Source organism: Pteropus medius, unplaced genomic scaffold (genome assembly GCF_902729225.1).
Source record: "Pteropus medius unplaced genomic scaffold, Ma_sr-lr_union100, whole genome shotgun sequence".
NCBI lineage: Eukaryota > Metazoa > Chordata > Mammalia > Chiroptera > Pteropodidae > Pteropus > Pteropus medius.
The window spans coordinates 2,870,227-2,893,699 of NW_024340700.1; the positions used below are offsets into that span (position 1 = coordinate 2,870,227).

General features: G+C 48.0%; 1 protein-coding gene across 4 annotated transcripts in view; it reads right to left on the reverse strand.

The window, feature by feature from the left end:
• The window catches only part of PRKN (parkin RBR E3 ubiquitin protein ligase), a 1,016,620-nt gene that overhangs the window by 697,046 nt on the left and 296,101 nt on the right, over nt 1-23,473 (reverse strand). The window lies entirely within an intron of this gene.

Below are 23,473 nucleotides of genomic sequence, written 5' to 3' on the forward strand. Positions count from 1 at the left end.
TACACACCCCCGACGTCACTGGCAAAGTTGCCCCCGCCCCGCCCCCAGTGAGGAAGCAGGTGAAGGACGTAAGGATGCCATCCCAGGGGTCATGCCCTGTTTCATCCCGTTTCACGGTTAAAAAATATGAACATTTACAAAAACGTTCTGCATCTATACAGCGAAGTGTATGAACAAGAGACTTAAAAATTTAGTAGAATTAAAGTTAGAAGTCAGATGATTTGCCAGGACAAAAACTAGACTGCCTTAACTCAAACCCTGGTTTCAGAGTATGACTGATGGAAACCGTCACGGATCGATCTGCCACCCTCCTGCCACGGAGTGAGGACCTTGCTCCCTCAACACACCCAGGAATCTCAGCATCTTTCAACTCCCTGTTCCATTCTGTCTCATTTTCGGAATGTTCAAAGAACTCCCTGCGAAACGCAATGGTAATTTTATAACTAGTGACTCCAGCCCTCCCGCCCCACCCAGGGCTTCCGTGCCCCCTCTCCCAAACTTTGGAGGTGGTGTCCATCACTGACAGGCACTGCCTGGTGTTGGCCTCCTCGACTCAGGGCCCCGGGACAGCCTCTGGTCCTAAGTACCATTCCCACCAGTAGAGAAACTTTCCTGAGGCCCGAGAGAAGGGACAACAAGGCTGGCGGCTCCAGCTTAACAGCAAGAGTGCATTGAGGGAAGTTACATAGGAGGCTTGTCTTGGGCTGTGAGAAGACATAGATCATCTCCAGAGTGACAGGGGCTGAAAGATTATATAGCACAGAGCAAGATGGATGGGGGACTGGGACGTGACCCCGTGCTAGCCTGGGAAACCGGCAGGCCTGGGCCAGAGGGGAGGGGTCGCTCAGAGGGAATACGGGAAGCGACTTCGTCCTGGATTGGCTGGACGCAGTCTGTCCTGGCCCTGGCAGCTGCCTCACGGCTGGCCAGCAGCAGTTGGGTCACAGACAGTCCCTCCTGCACAAGCCCTCTTCTCCACGCATGTCTTGGACCTCCGTCACTTCGACAAGCTTGCTCTCCCTGCCACCTGTCCTCAGAGCTCCACATCCTCCCCAGGACAGCTCTGACTCGGCAGCGGCCAGTGGCGAGTCGGGCAACTCCCACCCCCAACCCCGATCTGCTCCTTCCCGACCTCTTTATTTCCGTCAGAGCACCCATCCCCCACGTCGTCCAGGTGCCAAGCCCTCTCCTCCCTCCCAAAACTGATTATCCACCTGTGTTCCAAGAGCTTCAACAGAATCACCCCCTGGGACTCCTCCTTATGGTCACATCCAGGGAGGTGCCAAGGGCGACTATTTCCGACTCAGAAATGCACCGCGCACCTCCGGCTCCTTTCTGTCCCAGCTGTCACCTCGCCATTTCAGGGCCCCGTCATTATGACAGCCTCAGACTCACTGCCTCACCTCCCATCACTCCCCACAACGCCCTGTGTGCAGGAGCCTGTGGCACCTGCTGCACGACCTTCCCAAAGCGTCTCCGTATCACTTGCTGAATGGATCTGACAGCTCACAACCGTCGTCAAGTCTGCTTAGACGTTTCTTTCTAGATCAACCGTCTTCGGCTTTTTATCTTCTTTACCTCTCCTTCACTGTATGTGTGGAAGACTAGACGATTCTTCAGAAATGGTCACTCTCGTCTCCCCTCCTCCTGACCTTGGTTTTATTAGCAGAACCTTAAAATGCAATCGTACCCCACCCAGGCCATCGAAGGAGCGCCCTGGCTGCCCTCTGCCCCTCCAGGACCGCACAGGTGGCACAGACCTGCGCCCGAGCCCGAGGCGCCACGTGCAGCTGCGCCCACTGCGGGCGCCGAGCCACAGATGCCCAGCTGATCGGAAGACGCATGGAAAAGAGATGCTCGTCGACCTGTGCCTCAGATTCTGTGGCTGTTCGTGAAGCGGTAATAGGCGACATTCTCGTTTCCATTCCAGTTGCACCGAGGCCGTCTACCCTCATTCACGGTCACGTCAGCATTCAGCCGGCATCTGGGACCCATCCATGGCCTTCGGCCTGAGCCATCCAAACAAAGTGGCGCCGAGATCTGAGCATGCTCAAGGGCAGGCGTGTGGGGGTGCCAGCGTTCCAACATCCTCCCTGAGCAACAGTTGAGAACTGGAGCCCTAACACACCTCGTGGTTTTTATCCATATTGTGTTCTCTTCAAGGGGGCTCAAGAATTCAGTCCGATAAAATCTCTCTGGGTTCAGGGCTTAAGAGCTTCCTGAGATCCTGCCAGGTGAAAGCAACGCCTTCTGTCATCTGCATCCCAGCCATCAACCCCTTCCCTCCACACTCTCCTTCCTGCTGTGGCCAGTCCGGGGCATGTGTGTGCAGGGTCTGGTCTTCCAACTTCATTCAGAAATTCTTGAGAGCGGTGACGGATCGTATTTCTGTTTTTATTTAGTAAACGCCTCACCTCACACAGAGCTTTGGACCTAGGAGATATAGAAAATATGTCTATGAATTGAAAAGGTGAATGACTTGGGGGCGGGGAAGAATACATGAATGAGCAAATAGAAACAGTCATAAGCTCCCCACCCAAAGTGCTCCACGGGGAGCAGGAAGACGTGGAAGAAAGAACATGGACTCTAAAGCCAAAGAGGTGCGATTGATCAGCTCTGCGATTTCTGGCAAATTACTTTTCTTCCCTAAGCTTCCGTTTCTTCATTTGTCATGGGCAATAATATTACCCACGTTAAAAAGTGCTCTGAAGAGCTAAGGAACTACGCAGAGTGCAGGTCCCCACCCACTGCGATGTCTCAATCCAGTGCTGCCAGTGTCGCGGCCGCAATTTGAGAGTTTCGTCCCTTACCTCGTACACCAATAAAGCCTGAGAAGCCTATGTGGCCGCTCCGCTTACACAGCCTTATTGGAAAATGTGCAAAGAAGGTGGAATGAGTAGAAGCTATAGAGATGCGATGATCATTCTGTTAACATCCGAGCTTTCTATGAACTAAAAACGGTTTTAAAAAATCCTTATATGCTCAGATGGCATGAAACACATGAAGAATGTGCGCAAATTCTCAAGGGCTGCTAATTGACAAATATGGAAGAAATCCAAACACTGAGTTTTCCTTCCAAATCCAGATTTTCCTAATGCTCAGAGAAGAACGGCAAAGGGCACAGAAAAATCCCAACCAGATTTCAGTAGTTATGGTGATATTTACAGAACATATTTCTCTCAGTCTCCATCCATTGTTCTGAGACCATTAACTGTTTAATTCTTTGATTCTCAAAGAAAACGATCTTGGGAGCAGTCCCTTCGCCAGATGGCACAACTGAATCATCACGCTAGTTCAGTTCAAAGCCACATGGATTAACACATGCCATGGACAACACGCTGGATCCAGTTTAGCTGTCTAACCATTCCAAAGCCCCAAATAATATTTAGTCTCACAGTATACACATAACTCCTCAGCTTTGGGGAGGTCTCACGGTGGCGGGCAGATGGCAGAGCTCTCCAACGTGGCTTTAAACTTCCTCAGGGTAAAAACATGTCTTGTCTTTGCTTCTTCAATAACTAGAGTATTGCCTGGCAAAGAGGAAACAATACATTTCGTTTTTTTTTTTTTTTTTTGCTATAATAACTAACTCAACACGTAAGGCGGTGACGTAAGTTGTTTACTGTGGACAAAACAAGTAGGCATTCATCGCACTGGGCTTGGTCTTCTGCTGTCAGGCGGAGCTGTCATTCCACTGGGGAAGGAGAGGGAGGCATCTGGGGTTCTCCCTCCCCTGGACCTTTGATCTGGAGATCCCACAGTTTCGATAAAATTTTGACGCAAGTTGTTTGCCAACCAACGACCAGCTCTCGCCCAGCTGACTGATATACAAGAAATGTATGTGTTTTTCTTTTTCCAAAAAGGAGTCCCTTTGGTGATATGTCATTTGGATTCAAATATTCAAGAGTCTTCTAATCCAGTTGGAACACTGAAAATAAGCAAAATTCTAAAAACCTGCGAATACTCAGAAATACTCTTACGGTTTTAGACCTTGTAAAAGTAATGTTACTCTAACAAAAACAGAAGAACAAACAAAAACCACCATACTTAAAGAAGGGCTAACTAGATAACTGCTAAAATGCTTAATAATGAGATGTAGGAACAGCTTTCATGTGCTAGGGCAGCAACAATTACATTAGCGATGAAAGTAAAATAAACGCGTAGTATTTTTGAGCTCTAACTATCCTCGGGAGGTGTCACAAGGTCTTTCGACTGGATCAGTTGTTTAGTATCCCCACGGTCCCCTGGGGGAGGCGCTGTCGCCGCCCACAAGGGAGTCGCGGGTGAGGCGCGGAGACGCGGGCCTGGCCCCACCGCGTTCCTTAGGCGTCTTACCGTCGCTCTTGTAACGTCCGATTCCTCTTGACCGAAGACAAGCCACAGAGAAGTCCAGGACAGGCTCCAGTCACCCGGGCCTTAAGGACGGGGACCTGGCTGAGGCCTCCCCCATACCGCCCTCTGACTCCCCCAGGCTCTGCGGGGTGGCTGCGCTGAGGATGGGGTCGCGGCTGGAGCAGACAGAAGGGACGCGGGGCAGACGGTGGGGGACGCGGGGGCAGAGGGGCCCCGGGGACGGGGGACACGGCACGGGCCGTGGTGAGCAGCGGTTCTGAACCTGCAGCGGATCCGCTTAGGAGCAGAGCAGATACCTGGGTGTCGAACATCAGAGGACGGAACTGGGCCCGGGACAATCTGCAGGTGGCAAAAGGAAATCTGGGTGCGTTTCATTTTAAAAAACTTAACAAAAGTCAGACCCCGTGCGGGTTAAAGAGGACCAGGAATCAGGCAAAGCGTGAAGAAGTCGCGAGGAGAGGGCCAGGTGGCCGCCCCGAGGGCTGTCCCCGCTGCCCCGGGACCGCAGCGCCCCGACCGCAGCGCTTCCTCCCGGCACCGCACCTGCTCTTCGCGCGTCTCCCTCTGTTACCAGACGGAGCCACCTATAGGAAGGGACAGCGACTCTTTTCAACGCTGATCTACGGGATCAGCCGCATGGACCTGTCGATAACACACGCTCCCCCTGGGGCTGCGGAGCGACCTGGTGACCCGGTGACGCGCACACCTGGGTCTGCGGAGCGACCTGGGATCCGGTGACACGCACAGCGGCTGCGACAGCCACGTCGGAGGTGAGGACACGTTTCAGACGGTTCCAGCCGTTCACGCAAATAAGCCGTGACTGGGCTCTGCCGCCCAGGTTCCGTCCCGGCCCAACGCTCTTCCGGTCCGCACGCGGCCTGTGCAGCTGAGCTCACGACACCAGCGGGCGTGGTGCACGGAACCGCCCGCCGCCCTCGCTTCACCCGCATGTGGATCGATCTACTTCGTCAGGCTCCCGACCGCGCTGATGGCTGCGCTCTCTGAATCAGGCCGAAGAGCTCCGCGCCTTCGCTATCATGCGTTCGTTTTGGGTTCTAAGTGTTACACTGTCGCATCAGGCAAAATGCTTAAACTGTTCCGGCTGGAAGGCTCTCACACTTCCTGTTGTGTCCTGACGTTTCATTTTAACGCTTTCAAAAGTCTCTGATTTTCATCTGAATTTTTAATAGCACACAATTTTTTTTTCCAAGAAAAGCAATATGACCAGCCAAGAATTATCAGATAAAAGATTTCCTAATTTAATAGTCAACAATGTTATCAGATTTTAATTTTAAAAATAAATTTGACATTAAAGAGCTCTCTCTTTTAGAAAATTTTGAAGAAATACATTTCAAAACAATTTTTCTTCCTTTTTTTTGTGCTGTTGAAAACTCAGAATGCTTCGTACTTGTTTCTTCTGAAAATAACTTCTAACAAACAGATGGTTTTGTAAGCCCACCAGAGTTTTTAATAATGTATTGTCTATGTCAAGAAGGACAAAATGCCAGTAGAAGGTATTTAAAGGTAATGGTTAGGAAACGTTTTGCATGGTCGCTGCTAACAGTGCAATAACGTGGTTAAGACAACATGGACTTAGAGATGCTCAGAATACCCCAAAAGGAACGGTTCCTGCTGATTTTTTTCCTCTTGAACTCCACTTCCCATCCATACTTTTCGATGAACACTAAATACCAATTTATATTAATTGGATGAGAATGAAAACTGTGTCTTCAACTTAATCTTTCATTTTCTTTAAACAAAAAAAGTTTTAAAAGATGATGCTTCGTGATTTATGCTTTGAATTTATTACACATTTCCCATGACTGGTTTTCATTATAATCAAAGATGTCATGCTCCCCAGGGACAGTGAAAGGCCCCGTTCTGGTTGCCAAAGGCCGAGAGACACAATCCTTGTGAAAGGTCAATTAGCCCCACGCCAATTAGCCAGTGTGGGTCAGAGCTCCATCCTACTTGCTGTCCCTCCCGAATGCTCATTAGGGTTTATTCCAGAGGGAGCTTGACGGGGCTGGGGGGCGGGAGACAAAGTGAGAATCAATCAGTTCTGCTGCATGTTAGCCACGCAGTATGTGATTTATCATGAGAGGTTAGTGCTGTCTGTGCAGGTGAGGCCTGGTATTCCATTGGCTCACGCTCGTCTCTTCCTAAATACAAAGGATAACAGATAATCAATCCCAGGCCCATTAAAACCAGGTTAACACCATGCCTTACACTGTAAACTTTACAAAAAATGTTCCCCAGTGTTGTTTCTTTAGATGTGATTTTGTTCCTATTCAGTGACTCCAGGTGTTCTAGTCCCCAGTCTACGGTGAGGACGGGCGGAGGAAGGCGAGGCTTCGACAAGCCCTACAACCTCAAGGAAGGAGCCAGGGCCGACAGGTATCATATTTACTTTTTTCAGACTGACACAGAGATAAACAGTTTCCCACCTCGGCTGTAAATTCCTTAGGTTTCCAGCCTCATGTTTAAATTTTAGGTATAAATACAACACATCGTTACTTATGTCAGCTCCCGTCCTGTGATCTGGATATCTTATGCCACGTGTAACCATTCTGTCACTCTGATAAATAAAACACGAAGCTGCGACCCTCTTCCCCACCTGTACTCTAAGCACATGCCTGCTCGAGTCGCCCCCAGACACAAGCTAGGAGGAAGGCACTGAAAGTGCAGATCGAGACAAACTCCTGGACTCTGACATTTGACTGCAAGAACGGATAAATGGTATTCATTTCTTCCGTTGCAGCTGTTGGTTCTAACTAACACTATCTTGTAATCATTTATTCGGGAGGAACAAGGTGTTAAGACCACAGGCCACCCGAAAGCACCTCCGGCTAGTCAGGGCTCTTGCAGGTGAGCACAGCGCTGCGCCAAGGGCCATAGGCTCAGGTGTAGGTACTAATGAGAGAGGTGTACTGTGCTGCGCACTGACCAGGGACTCTTAGCTTTAAAACTTCACTTGAAAATAACTGGTAAATATTGTCTTTGAAGAAACTAGTTTTTCAAAATTTATCTAACAAAACGCACATATAATGAACCTCCTTTACGATTAGTGACTGGACTTTTACATTTTCGTAATAGATGAAAAGCTCGGCAGAGGCCCATTCTGTCTTCCCCTGTAATAAATCGATTGAAGAAAGTTACAGAAATCCACTGGGGGGTGTTAAAACTTTGGGGGTGAGATAGTGCCTCAAAGTTCGGGGCCAACATTTTGTGTCTCTCCATAACAAGAGCTAATGAAACCCCTAAGAAACCCACAGATCGGATCATAGATTGACAAAGAATGTTTTAGTTGCGTCTACGCTAGGTAACTCAGGTTACTTCTCCACTCTGGCGGAGAGAGGAATGGCGAGATGGGGGTTCATTTGAAAACGAGTTTCTGATGAAACGCAGACTCAGGCCTCAACCCGTCCAAGGCGAAGGCGTGGCTTCAGGACTATGTCACGTCTTCGGTTTAACCCTACGTTACAACCAGGACAGTTTCAGATTAACGTTATCCCATTGTTTACTAACAGATTTTAAGTTTTACTTGTTTTTTTTTTTTTTGGTGTCGTTCTTTTCGCCTTGGGCTGTAACTCACTTAAAAAATATATAGTCAGGTTACTGTTTTCAAACCACTTGGAATAGTGTGGCTGTCACTGCAGCGGGAGGTACATTAACATTTCTTAGGGATCGCTTTTAGAAACATTTAATTATGTGAATGAAAAAAAACGAGTTCTACGAAAAGTAATCTCACAGGGTGATCTGATCATACATGCAGACCTGGGCAGGTCGTGGTGGGTGGTCGTCGCTTCTTTAGTGAAAGACTTTAAGCCAGCCTCGGCCATCCTTTGCGGCATCTAGGTTAATGCACCTCTGAAATAAGCCTTAACCACCCTCAAGAGAGAACACAGTCTCCGGCACTATCCTGTGATCCCCGCCCGGGTTCTCCCTCATGTCTGAGTCTCCATTTTAATTAGAAAATAACCGCATCGTTGTAAGACAAATGGGATGCGAGTTATTATTGGGGGGCTCTGTTGAAGACATAAAGGAATACAGGGGAAGGGAGGAGGATAGCTAAAAAAAGAAAAAAAAATCGAAACGTCTTTGGCTCTCAACTCTAACACTAGCATCCCTAACAACTCCCCCAAACTCTCATTGAAAACGCTCTTAACTTTTCCAAAAATCTGAAGGAAACTGATGATAGATCATAGAATTTTTACGGTAGGATCTTCACAAATCACAATTATCACTGAAACCAGCACATAAGACATGCTCGTTCAATGAATAACAATAATAACTATTTTGTTATAACTATGAACAGCGTATTTGAGTATTTTACATATTATTTGTAATCCTCACAATCACGCTGAGAAGTATTGTGGCGGAGAGGGCCAGCATGTCATCAAAGTCCACTTCCTCCTCTCCCTGGGCACCTAGCTGACCACATGCCCGGCTGCCTTTGTGTTTGTGATCGGCCCCGTGAACCATCCTCGCCCAGGGACTATGAGTGGAAGTGACGGGTGTCACTCCCAGGCCAAAGCGTGCCTACTGAGGCTGTAGTAAAACGAAGACAGATGCACGAGGAAATGACTGAGCAGCGCGAGGGGGGGTAAAACATAAATATCCAGGAAAACTCGCAGCCGTCAGCTGGGAGCTCACGTCTTCCGGTCCGCACCACGCACCATCGGGTGTGGAGGCTGCCAACGAGCTTCCTAGAGAAGGCTGTGCGCTAGTAAAGGTTAAGATGATATCATATATTAAAATTAAAATGAGCAGGTCGAAAGGGGACGTTTCCTTTTTAAACAAGGCTATAAATACACAGAGCGCCACATGAAGGGATAGGTTTTATCATGTCATTTGCTGGTAATTGTTGAATCCACTGCCTTTCATAGCTTTCTTGAATGGTCTTTTGAATTTTTTGGTTTTTAGTTATCTTTGTAGCCGTCAGCCTTGATCTTTGTGCATTCTTTGTCAGAAATCAATCATCATCCCGATGTTCCCATCATGAGTTTGCCTTCTTTATAGTGCCTAAAACATCACTGACATTTTGAGCCCATTTGCACACAGTCTTAAGCCTACTGACATGACACGTACAATGCTGGCTCCAATCGAATTTATCATTTGGCATTATCGTAACTCCTGAGCAAAGATAGCAAACTTCTGGGAGAACTGGAACGGAACGAAACACTAGATCCTCCTGAAAGTAAGAAGAGATTTTTAATAAGTTGACAGTGTGGTTTGAGTGGTTGCTATGACAACATCCAGCTCTTTGAGAAAGCCCCTGATAAGACATTCATTAGGAAATTCAATTCTCCACAGCAGGGAAAGTTTTGTGTTTTTTTTTTTTTTAACATCTACCCAAGTAACTGACTTTTAAACTGATCAAGTATTTTACCTACATTTTCTCACCCTAAACTTCACAAGGACTCTGTGAAATAAGCATTATAAATGAGCGAACTGAAGTTCAAAGAGATGCATGGCTTACCCCAAGATAAACAAGGGTATTTGAAACCAGGTTTATCTTGTTCTAAAACCACTTTGGACTCTCACCCTTGCCGAGTAAATGAAGAACGAGGGAGAGAGCTGCTGGAACTACCACAGCCCACTCTTGCTTCCTTCTGTGACCACAGCGGTTGTGCACTGCAGTGGCATTCTCAAACTGGTCTAGGTTGTCTCCGAAGGCATTTTCATCTGACGGGCCAGAAATGAAGACAGAGCATATATGAGACACAAAGAGTGATGTAAAACAGGGATTCTGGCCCGGGAGATGAGCCAGGGACACTGTGAAGTCCGGTGACTTCTAGAGGGACACGCCAGTTCTGATGTACCTTCGCCGGAAAAGCAGCATGTCTCCCTAGCTATAAATCACTGCGTGTAACGATGATATTTTTGAGAAAAATGTATTATGTCTGCTAATGGTATACATTTATGAAAATGATTTTAAAATGCTGTTTTTTTGTGTTTTTCTGGCAAGCCTTAATTTAGGTAGGTGGCATTTGTTTAGTAAAGATTTTGAAATGCAAGTGCTACATAATCAAGCAGAGCTGTACTCAAGCATAATGAAAGGTTTGAGGACAAAGAAAGCAATGCCTTGTCGTCATTTTTTTTTTTTAACTTTCCAAACACACTCTTAAAGCTCGTTGCAGTGACACTGTGGTGCAACCCAGGCCTTCCCTCCCAGTGCCACTCTAGATGGCGGGAGAAGGGATGGCTGTCCATGAGGTTTTAGAAGCCGGGATGCTGGCTAAGGCGAAGGGAAAGCTCGCCATAGCGTTAGTTGGCTAGGGCTGCTGTCACCAAGTACCACAAGCTGGATGGTTTAAACAACAAGAGTTTGTTGTCTCACAGTTCTGGAGGCCAGAAGCCCCGAGTCAAGGTGTGGGCAGGACTGGATTCTTCCGAGGCTGTGAGGGAGGACGTGGTCCAGGCCTCTCTCCTTGGCTTGGATGTGACCATGTCTTCACACCAGCTCCCTTCTGTATCTGTCTGTTTCTGCGTCTGAATCGTCACTTTTTATAAGAGCACCAGTCACACTGGATTAGGGCCCACCCTGATGACCTGATTTTAACTTGATCACCTCTGTGAAGACCCTGTCACCAAATGAGGTCACATTCTGAGGTACCGGGGGTTATAACTTCAACATATGTTTTTGGGGGTATGCAACCCAGCCCATAATACCCACCACAGAAGAAGAAAAGCATCTTGGAACCTGGCATTTCACCCAGAAGACAGCAAGACCCCTCTTAACTCAAATAATCTGGGTTGTGGGGGAGGGGCAGGATAAAGGAAAAGCGAGAACCTAAATTCGACTGCACATTTATTTAAGTCCTTTAAAACAGAATGAGCTACCTGGATGGAGGAAGATTATGATTTTTCTCCTCCTTTTAGGGGTAGAAATTAGGCCTTGAGAGAAATTTGAAAAATAGAGAAAGTTTCATTTCAGGTTAGATGAGTTGTGGTCTGTAAATATTTTTAGGAGCAGCAGATGTCCTAGCAAGATGCTGGCATCTTCAGAGGAAGAATCTTCTGAACACTCATTATGTCCTGAAATCTAAATCGATGGGCCACCGTTCTCTCCTACTACGTACACAGGAATTAGTGTACTGAAAATTGTCTTATGTCCAAACAAACCTGGATCTGGTCAAATCAAGGTGCCTGTTTGCTTGCTTGCTTTAATACAAGGTGTCAGGTTACTAAAACTTCGCTGATTAGGCTTGTTAAACAGAAGGGCCAGTTGGCTTCCCCATTGATGACTAGCCTCATAATCACTTCATGGAAATAAAAATAAGTCCGACGCAAAGTATCAGAATGTTTTCCTTCTAAATATAATTTAAACCTCCGATTTGACATTATACTTTACTCTTATTTTAAGTTTTCATTTAATACCTTTATACCCTGGCATGTTCAATTAAGTGACGATAATATTAACGAGTCATTCTTTCTTACCAAGGTTCAAGGCCTCACATGTATTTTTCAATTACTAATAATATGACAATGTGAATGCCATGAGTTTTCAGACTAAAGCAGAGCTCCTATTTTCAAAATAAAAAATTAATTCTTAAAAGAAGATAAAAAGTGCTATCTTTAAAGCATCGATGGCAATTTCCCCCTTGCAAACTGTCTCAGCTCTTCCAACTGTCCCCACAACCCAGGAGCATGAAAGAGACAAACCTCCTGCCATGGCGATGACAGAGCGAGGAGCTGGGAGTCTCCCAGAAAACATGTCAACAACTTCCCAGAAATATCGCAAACACGATCAGGACAAATCTAGAAATAAAGAGAAAGTCAGCCGGGTCCACTGAGCTCATTCACAAAGCTTCTGGGAGAAACAGAGTTGACAGAATTAAACCTTAAACACGCTCTTCTAGGTTCAGAAATGCTGGGCTCGTGACAGGAAGGAGCGATGCCAGCGAAGGCACCCTAACCTCGCGGAGAACCGGCCAAACGGCCAAGTGTCTGCTGAGATGTGAGCACAGAAAGCACGAATCTGAGAATCCAAGGATAGAAACATGAAGAATTGTCAGCATCAGTTTTGTTATAAACTAAGCCGAGAGAGTCACGAGGACTTCTGAAAACTAAAATGCGGTGGAAGGCACGCAAGACGGCGACAACGATGCTCCGGGGACTCTCTTCCTTAGCCAGCTGCTCAGCCTCTTCCCTCTGCTGTGCCCAGCACCGGCCCGCAAGGCTCTACCCGGTGAGCCTCCCACTGCCCTTTGTGGCTGACACGAGCCAGTTCCGCTAGGCTGGATGCCAACAGAACGTGTCTCGGGGTGGGGCAGGGGATAATTCTTGATGCCCACCCCTGCCCACCATCCCCCTGATCCTTGGGGGGAGGGGGGCTCGGAAACCACTAGGAAACAGGCATGACCCCACACATTTCCATGAACTTAATCTCCTGCTCGAAAGACGACTGAAGAAGCCTTGTGGAGTCGAAGATAAAGATGTTTCTGAAGGTCAGACTGGCAGAGGACACCCCGTGAAAAGATGAAAGGCCCTCCTTAAGAGAGCGCCCCCTCCTCCTCGCCTTGCCAAAGCCTCGCCTTTGATGTTTTCCCGAGGTCCTTCGGTGAGAGGACAGCAAGCTCCAATGGCGTGTGTTCCGTTCCAGAAGACGGGAAGGCTCGGCAGTGGGACTTGGGAAGGGAATAAAAAATTGAAGAGAAACAAGATGTTGTGATACGGAGCAAACTCGATGAATTGTTTTGTCATAAGCGAGCGGCCACTTTCGGATAAAAGTCATTGTATCGCCCGAATTACGTTTTCATTTCTCAGCTGACCCATCTTTCAAAGACATTGAGATACTCAGTGGTGACGCAACACAGGGACGTGATGGAGCAGAATATTTTGAAACATTACCCGATAATACTCTTTCTCTGTTATCTACTCGCACTCTGCAGTGCTTCGCCTTAAAGACTAAACCCTCTCTGTACGGAACGGGGATGCGCACAAAAACCCCAAGAAAAGAAAGGGCCATTGATCGGGCTCCGAAGTCCTAATGAGATGTTGGTGAATCCATAGCCGCCGTGACAGTCAGTATGGAATTCATCCCATAAAACCTTAGAGGCGGGAAGAATGGAGAATCACATGGAAGCCCGTAAGAGGATCAGTCTGAGCAGCTAGACCAGCTGGACACCGGAGGGCTGTGGCGAGAGCTTGGACCGCGGTGGGTGCTGAGCGGCAGCACCACTGCCGTCCACGTGCCAGGACCAGCTCCCTAGGGACGGATGCAGTGGGCACGGGGTGGGGGAAATAGAAATATCCAGACAGGCTTGGTGAAATAAAAGGATAGCGACAAATGCCCTGCTTCTTTTGGGGAACTCCCAGAGGAGACGGCCCCCCGAACACCTGCCTTCAGCACCGGGGAGCAGCAAGGCCGCAGTGCAGTCACGTGGACTTGGGCTCCCAAAGGGTGCAGGGAAGGCGCAGACCGAGGAGCCAGGGGAAGGCCAGAGGGACCAGCTGCTGGCCAGTGCGCCCAGGTGCCGACTCGCTCCTGAGAGAGCCGGGCCAGGCTGCGCCGGCAGAGTCGATCTCCACACCAGGGCTGGCGGAGCCGAGGAGTGGTACTTTCTGGGGACCCAGTGGAGAGGCAGGGAGAGGGACAGAAAGAGGCATCCTAGCTCCTAGACATCGGGGCTACCTCGAGGGTGCTGGGACCCCAGCAGCCAGAAGCTGAAAGTTAATTCCTTGGGCCGAAAGGTGAGGTCACAAGTGGTCACCCAGCCAGCCCAAATACAAAGCACCCACCGGGACTCAGGGGAATTGCAGAGAGAGGTCCCAGAGGTGCAGTCTCCTAGGAGCCCATGCCAGGACCCCCGAGGGAAAGAATCGGCTGTCACCTCCACCGAGCCCAGAGAGCCGGAGGCCAACATGCTGCCTCATCACCAACCCCCCCCCATCCCTCCTCAAACTTCCTCAAATGCCCTCAGGTCAGGAGCCTGGCCTGGGAGAAGAAAGGACATGAACAGAGAGAGGGCTGGCAGAGGCTGGTGACATCATCTCCCTCACGGTCAGGCAGAAAGTGACCTCTGGCCTGAACTGTGCGAGAAATAGAAACGGTAGATACTGGCCTGAATATCGGTCACTAAACTGAGACATGCTTGCTACTTCGAGAGCCCACAGGACTGCCTCTGACCTCACCTGAGTGAAAAAGAAAAGTTGCACAGAGTCTGTTGTGATTTCGTACAGACGTCGGGGAATGACTTCACCCTGAACGAATATAAATGGGCAACGGGAACAAAGAACCACAACGCCGTGGTTGGACTGCATCATAAAACGCGTCTGCCTGGCACAGGCACCGCCTTCCGCTTTCCGTTAAAGAGCCAGCGTGAGGAGAAGAACGGGATGGAGCCGGCAGCGGGGAGTTGCCCCTGGCACCTGCCCGGACCTCGGGCGCCGCGCTCAGCTCACCGAGGTGGCCCGGGAAGCGCAGGGCAGGGCGTCCCTCTGCGTCGCAGCCCCTTCTCTGTCACTGCTGCTCCCTCATGGCCTCTGCTCTTTAATTTATAACATAACCTGATGAACACACATTCCCGCGAGGGCGAGCAGCCAAGTGGAACAGCTGTCGTTAAATCAAGCTAAACACGGTCTCTCTGGCTAGACGTGTTTCCTCTCTCCCTGCGAGAGCAGCGGGCGGGCGGCCTCCCCCTGAGGCCCTGCCTCTGCTCACGCATTTCCACATCGGGGCGCTCCTGAGAACCCGCAGACTGCGAACCCCCAACCGCAGGCATGCGCGGGGCGCCCGGCCTCCAGTCGGTGGAGGTCCGCAGAGGCCCCTTCCCGCTGTGTCCGCTCGGGGCCAGAATGGCGGGTCAGCTCGTTTAGTACGCACGCGCCGCTTGTGTGGGGTTTGACAGAACTTTGAACGTTTTACTCCACCGTTTTGATGCCAGGAGCGATCGCTGTCCTTCAGCCTGTGCTCGTGCACGTGGCCTAACGCGGCAGATCCCAGGCCCTGCGGCCTGACGCCCGCAACACCCCATCGTCTCCCCCGTCAGCGCGGGTCGGGTTTACTGACACCTCTGTCTCCCCTCCAAGTGGAGTGGACCCCATCCTGACCCGCGATCTTTTCCTATTTGCTGCAAAGCTCTTAGCTAGTCACCCCAGGGCTTCGGCTAGTGCAGGGTGCACGGTGCGGCCATGACGCCGGCCCCGGCCCCTCGGGGCGGCTCCGGGAGGAGTGCGATGGGCACCTGGGCGACTTCCTGCGTGTCCCGTCTGCTCTTCACAGCCCAGAAAGGCAGATCCACGAAGTCCGTCTCTTTCCGGAGCACGGCGGGCCGTTGACACAACCCTACATCATCTCCGGATTTTATTTTGACTTCTGTAGGAATGGATGCCAAAGCAGGTGTCGGAATCTGACGTGCAGGTGCTCCACATAAACGCGCTTTCCTTTACCTTGCTTTTCCCACGGAAAACGCTCCATGGTAAGCAGACATGATATGGGATAGAAGAGGGAAGTGACAGGTCACTACGCAGGAAGGAAGGGCTAACTGGGGGCGGGACACCCACGCAGTAATGTTCTGCCATTCCCAACATTGCTAGACAGAATAGCGAATTAAAAAAGATACATCCTGCTAAACTACAATTTCAGAAGCATCAAAGAAAATGCTAATAGAACAAGTTCATGTTTGTGATTGTTGAGTAAAAATAAAATAAAAAAAAAAACAAAATTAAAAAAAAAAAAAAAGCCAAACAGAGGAGATAGGGAGTAAATGAGCAACAGAAAACAAAAGATGGAGGAAAAGAAGATGAAAAACTGTTGAGACCTGTAGTGGCCTTAAAACAGAATCGGGCCGCCCCTCCCCGTCCGCGCCTGTGTGGGTCCCACTTGCGGTCTCCTCCGCACCCAGCGGCCCCTGCCCTAGCGGCTGGAGTCGGGCTCCAATCCCGGTGCTGTGTCCTCTGGACCATTCATGCTGGAAGGACCCTCAGCCTGGGTCCCTGACCCGACCTTCTGGAATCTCCCAGTGCCGTCCGACTGCCCATACTCTGGACTCTGCTGCGAAAGCAGCCGAGGCCTAGTACGTCTTCCTCCCCAACTGTCTACACAGCGCGCACACACGCATCCTCCTGTCAGCCAGGTGAGCACGTGCCAGCGACGCCGAGGCCAAGCCGGAACGAGTCAGCTTAGAAGAGCTCGAACTGCATCAAACTCGTAAGTATTTACATTCCTACTTCGCCCAGCAGAAAGAAGAGCCATCGATTTACATATTTTAGAAAATTTTCTAATGCGAGAACTGAAACGAAAATTAAAAAGGAGGAAAAAAGTCATGTTAAGGTCTCTCAACTACACAAGTAAAAGCGAGAAGTCTCAGAGCATCTCCGACCGTCCGAGACTGACTGTGATCAGGCTATGTCCTCTCTCGTCCTGCGTCCACACTCCAAAGCCATCCAGCTCGGGCTTTAAGAAGAAGCGCCTAACCTGGAAGCTGAAGCGGATATCCAGGCCTCCGAAATGCTCTGGCCGATCGCACAATCGCCCTGTCAAGCAGGCAAGAGCGTGGCGCGAAGGAAGCCATGCGCTCGCCGCTGTGCTGGTTAACGAGAAAAGGCCGGGTGCAGACGAATCCCCGCGACTTCATGCACGCGTCACGGCCACAGCTTCACCCTCTGTGCCGGCTGCGACAGGAACCACTCGGCTCCGTCACTCGTCCGGCTTCTGAGTATGATTTTAGCGTCTTAGTTTCTCGGAAGCCGTTGGCCACGCTTGTGTTGGCCACTCTCGGCTGACGAATCGACATGAGACATTAAATAGCTCTGAGCCCTTTTCAATTGTGGCAATTACATCAACATGTGTTACAAGATGCTGGCAGCAATATTAATATATAAAAGTATCAACTAAACCATCTGCACAAGAGTGCTAATCCAGCTGTGTTTGCACACGTTTTGCATCTGGCACTAAGGGGGAGAAACAGATCCAGTTCTACAGGACTGGATTTCGAAAGAGCTTCTGTTTGAAAAGCATGAAAACTAGGGAATAGCATATGAATGAACAAATGAGTTACGAGATCTCTATAATGTAATAACAAAGAAATCGGTGTAAGGCTCACATCTACTTATTCCATTAGAAAACATGTCTGTGCATTTTATAACATGAGCATGAATTGGTCATTTGCCAGGTAGTTCAAAAATTATTCTTATTTGTTCTTAAGCTCATTGCCAGAAAAACATATCGTTGAAACCACGTAGGACAGAGACAGACAGAAAATACATTTCCTCAACTCATTTGAAAATAAACTTATCAATGCAGCAGCATACCAAGCGGGCGATTGATCCCTCCTGCTTCATTTATTACTCTATTGCCACCTCTGTCCTGCTCCTAGCTCAGAACCACACCGTCAGCATCAGCACTGAACACCTTGCCCCAGACCGCGGCAAGGACGCTTATGTCAGTGGGCACACCCAAGGGAATGCACCTGTGGGAGCACGAGTCGTCTCTCTCTTCCCGTTATTCTCTGCTGCCACCCCCTTACCCGCCCCGTCCACTCCACCCTCTCTGCCTGGCCCTGGGCCCTGGAAGAGGCCTAAGGACCTCCTCCCAGCTCCCCTGTTCTCTGACCCTCGGCTGGGCTAACGGGAGGTGTCAGCAGGAGATTAAAAGGCACAGGACAGAGAGACAGGCTTGGGGGACCCCTTGCCCTGCCTGGTGCCCCTTCTTTGGGATGTCCAGTCCTCCTGTGGTTACAACCCCTGGACTCCCCCTCAGCTCCCCTTCTCACCGGGCACTGGGGCCCGTATCCACTCCCTGTCCCTCAGACCTAACGGGAGTAACAGCTTCTCACTGCGACTAGGTCAAAGAGGCCGACGAAGAGGCCGCACGATCAGACAGCTCGGTGGCCGGCAGCACCTCAGGACGGGCCAGGACGGCATGAGATGGGGACACTCTCCTGATGCCTCAGCTCTTCCTGTGAGGCCCAGAGGAAGAGGGACGGGGTGGACAGACCTTAAACTCTGAAGTCGCTGAGTGCATCGGCACGTCTTCAACACTGATCTTGTCACTGGGCAGAAGGTGAAACGGGTTTGCCGGATAATGATATTTTTTCTCTCTTTGCGAGCAGCTACTTAAATAAAAGCATTTTTTTTTTTTTTTGCAGATGCACCCAAGTCTTCTGTGGTTTGAATTACGTCACTGGAAAGTACAGGCTCCTTTTTATTTAATTGGATACAACTTTAATTATTTTAATTGTAAAATTAACTCTTGATTATATATAAGGTATAATAACATATATCACATATATTTATATTATTTTATATATAAATGCATTTATACATAACAGATAATAAAATTACATAAAATATATACACATATCAGCTGATCCGGCCACTCCCTCCATCTCTTCCTTTCGACAGGTGGGTACGCAGGTGTGCGTTCTCACCGCGGTTCACAGGTGTGCGTTCTCACCGCCCTGCAGCAGGCCAAAGGCTATTTTGAGAGACTCACTCCCACATGTTATGCTTAGTTTTTGCACGTCGGTGTTCTACAGTTATTCGTAACAAATAAAATAAATACCTACACTTCTATCTTGTTTATTATAAATTTAAGTACAGCCAGGTAAAGTGCAACTATGTATTCTTTTCTAGGATAAAAGCAAAAAATGAAGTAAAATCTGCATCATTGTTTCTATGCAAAAAACCTGCACTTTCATTTTAGTTTTATGTATTTGAAGTGGGGTTTGCTTGACACGTATAAAGATGCACCGTTTTCTTCCACAGGTTACGTGTTAACTGACATTCACGATTGCTCTACATTTTCTGCTAGTCCTTTTTTTAAAAAAAATACAGACATTTCCAAACAAAAATAAACCAAACGTGTACTAATGTTAGAGAAACACGACAGTAGGCAGTAAATGACTGATGAAACCATCTTCTCTGGATAATAAAATAATACAACAGTGTTACCCACACACAATCACTGTCATAAAATCTGGAATACAAACACGAATAGGAGTGCCTACTCTATTCAATAGGTTACGTCGATTAAAAAAAAAAATTATTTCCGAGCACAGTGCTTTTTCTCCTTTTTTCAAAAACACCTCCCATTCTATGAGGATCCATCTAAACAGTTCGGAAGATGTGAAAAGCTGGCATCCTCTTAAAGACCAGCAGAGGAGAAAGATTCGACAGTTAGACACTGCAATTCTCGCCATCGGTGACACATCTAGAGCTGGCCCAGACCCCTGCGAGAGAAGAGGACGCAGAAAGCCATTCGGCCCCCTTAGCGGGCGGGACAGCGCGTCCCCTCCGCTCCCGTCACATGTCCCCTTCCTAAGGTTAGATTATTCGATTTCCTTAAACCCTTCACTGAACGTCCCAAGCTGTCCACATGCATCTTAAATACAGGAGCCCGGAACAAGCCAAGCACGGAACGACACCACGCTGCCACAGAGGTGGCTGTCACCTGGCCAGCTCAGCGCTGGGGACAGGCAGCGAAGGCAGCACGCACCCTAGGTCTCGACCTTGTGCCGACACCCTCAGGTGGCACCGTCGGGTCTGCTCTAAAGACCAAATCTCCAGACACAGTCGAACTGGCAATAGGGCTTCAAAACATGAATTCTGAGAGGACACAGTTCAGTCCATAACAGGCTCGTTGGCCATTGACTTGAAAAGCATATTTATTCTTAAAAGTTCGACTACACCTATTACAGTGATAGATGCCGACTGTTTCCACAGCCTGTGCTCTTACTTGCCCTGCAGTAAGTAATACGTTCGTCAGCGCCACCTCATGAATATTCCCTTTCCGATGCCCTGTTAACTTAGACTCAGCTCGTCTCCATGACCTCCCGGGCCAAGACATCTTCTGTTTTCATGTCTTTGCCTTTATCGGCGGCTTGATCTGGTTTGAACCCTCTCTGACTATTTACACTTTTCTCCACACTTGGGCCAACTGGCAAATCTATCGACCCTTCATTTAAAATGCATTTGTCCCTATTGCTTTCACCCTGCTCCCCACCACCTGAATCAAGGCGTCAGAGTCCCAAACCTGGACAAATACAAGGAACCTCCTAACTCGTGCCTCAGTCCCCTGGTGTGGTGGGGAGAGTTCTCAGATGACCCACCGGGGACTCACGCCCTTCAGTGACGCCCTCCCCTTGAGTGTGGGAGAGATCGAGGAACACGATGCTATGCCGCCTTCCTGATGATATTATGCTACGTGGCACAGTTAGCTGGAAGAAAGGATCGACAACCTAATCAGGTCAGCTTGGCCTCCTCAAGTGAGCCCATAAAAGACAGAAGGTTCTTGGCGAAAGAAATTCAAAGCATGAGATGGAGTCAACAAGAAACAGATTCTCCATCGCTGCCTATGAACACGGATGGGGCCATGTGTCCAGGAGTGCCAGCAGCTTCTAGGGGCTGAGAGCGGCCCTGGCGAATAGCCAGCAAGAAATCAGGGTCCTTCACCCCATGACTGCAAGGAGCTGAGTTCTGCCACAGCCGCCGGAGCATGCAGGACAACCTGACATCCAGACGAGACCCAGTCCTAGCAACGCAGTGACTTCGGCCTTGGGAGCTCCTCAGCAGAGAACACAGTGACGGTGTGCCAGAACGCCTGAGCCCCGAAAGCCACGGCATCATCAACAGCGCCGTGAGCCCCTGGGGTTCTGCTGGTTGGCTGCACGATGACAGAAAACGAGTATTAGCCAGTTACCCGTCTCATTCGTCGTCCACTGGCTGCTTTACAGCCTCACCCAGTCAGCTCCCTATGAACTCCCTGAAAACTTAGCTTGCTGCCCTCCGTCAACGTCACCGAACGTAATCGTAATGCGAAGGCCCAGCCACACACACAGACACACAATTCTCTCTCTCTCTCTCCCTCCCTCCCTAGAGAAAATAAATACGTAAGTAGCTTTTGGAAACATGACCAAACTGTTAACAGTCCATAAAACCAATTATACACATTTTGAAAATAATTCTGTTCCATTTGTTCTGCTACAATATAAAAAAAAAAAAAAGCAAAAATTAATAGTTAATAACACAGAAAATCTAGCGGCATTTAAACCCTCTAGGGTCAAGTTCTACCACCACACCAAATACTGTCTTTCCCTAACCAGCTTGATTCATGACACCAGAACTTAAATTTCAATGAAATGCAATATTAAAACCAGTTTTCAAGGTACTTTAATTTTGGCCTCACCTGAGATAGCAAATCTATTCCATGAGACAAGAAGATTTCTCGTTTCAGGCAGGCCAGCCTCTAGCTGACCCACTGTGCATCTCCACTCAGCCTAACCCCGCTTCAGAACACTCACTCACTGCCTGTCCATCCAAATCCCACATGTCCTTCGCGACTCATCCAAAACAGCTTCCTGTCCATTGATCCATCACCTTAGCAAACATGTTTTGGGTACCTATAACATATATTAGGAGTGGCAGGATGGGGAAAATTTAAAATAATGTTTTTCCGTAAGAAATTGGTTGAGTAAAACACAGTAAATATGCACAAGGGAGTATTACACAGCTATAACAAATGAATGAGAGTTCTATGAACCGTATGAAGTGAGGCTGTTCGAAATTTCTATCGTTATTAAAGGTCTCTATACGATAAGATGCTGTTTCAAAAAAGCCAAGCGCATGTGTATGGCTGGCTATCTTTTGCTTGAGGAAGGCACAGGAAAGCACACGTACCTGTGTGTCTTTATAAAAACGACCTCGGGCAGGACAAGGCTGAAACATGGAACGGGCTGAACACGCATGAGGGAGGCAGAGGGACAGCGGGGTGACAGGAATGCAGGAGGGGTGACCCTTTTCTGAGGGTACCTTTTGGAACAGATTTTGCTCTTGGAAATACGTTAACATCCCACGTGTTCCAAAAATAAAAGATAAGCTCGAGAGATGGAAAGGTGTGAAAACTCTGTAACTGAAGCAAACTGAAATAATCCCAGTTGTATTTGAGATGTCATTCCCTCAGCGAAGGAAGAAAGGAAAAGAAGAAGTAATCCAAGTCTTCGATAAACATAGTAGTTTTCGACTGTGATCCAGTCTGAACCAGCCTTTTCCCTACCTTTGAGTTTTGTTTGGGTTCTTGGTATTTCGGTTATTTAAGGTCATTTCTTACATGGCCTTGATCCCCTGTGGTTTTGGCAGGACTCATACTCAGCCGAAATAGTTTCCATCTTTTATTTCTGCCTAAAGTATACACCACAGAAATGGAGACACCGCTATAGCAAACTTTTCCCTCCTTAGTTGATAATCACTTGCGCGGTATAAAAAAATGGCTCCTTTTTTTTATGTGGCTGCATATGGTTAAGAGAAAATTGTTCCAAACTTGGTATAATACTAGTAAGCCCAAAATATACCTGTATAACTCCCCTCTTCCCTCCCTCTCTCCTCTCTCGACAGAGGTGGCCAACATGCCGTGCATCGAAAGCAAGCTGTGTCTGTGAGTTCCGAGTTAAGCAGAAGGCACAAAGCAAGTATCAGGAAGACGCAGGGTACGTGGCTTCTCTGAATTCTTTGTCATTTGAATTTCCCGTTCTACTTAAATTTTTTCTTAAATTTTCATCATTGCATGTTTTTAATTGTTAGTATCTGTTTTATATACTGCTTCTGGTCCTTTCTCAATGTCCAGTTGTGTTTACCTCTTGCTGGGTCAGAGTTATAAACCTCAAGAAAGTTCCTCCCTTATTTTCAAATGGTTTGGACTATGGGTTTGAAAACCATGTTAGCTAGAATTTTGTTTAAATGAAACGTAAGAAAATCATAAGTATGTGACTCTCCCTTACGAGAAAAGTATCCGTGGTTTTATTTTCCTAATCGGGTTTTGTAAAATCAATGCGTCTGTTCCAAGTTTCCTATTTACTTCTAGATTCTCTACGTCACTAATATTTAATTGCTGAAAAGTATTATTTTGTGTGTTTTAAATTATTATCCATCAAAAAATATAGATTTTCAACTATTTTTAAAAATATTAGAAAAGCCAATATCCAAAATCATATTTTATATGTATATTTACTTCTCTATGTTTTTATGTTAATACTGTATCTTTTTAAATCCTTAAATAAGTTCACAATTAAAATAAAAAGGAAAAAAATTTTAAGTTGCTAAGAACCAATTCTTCTAAGATGTTATAAAATAATTGGGATATGTTTATTAATTTTTTTTAAAAGGTATGGAAAATAAC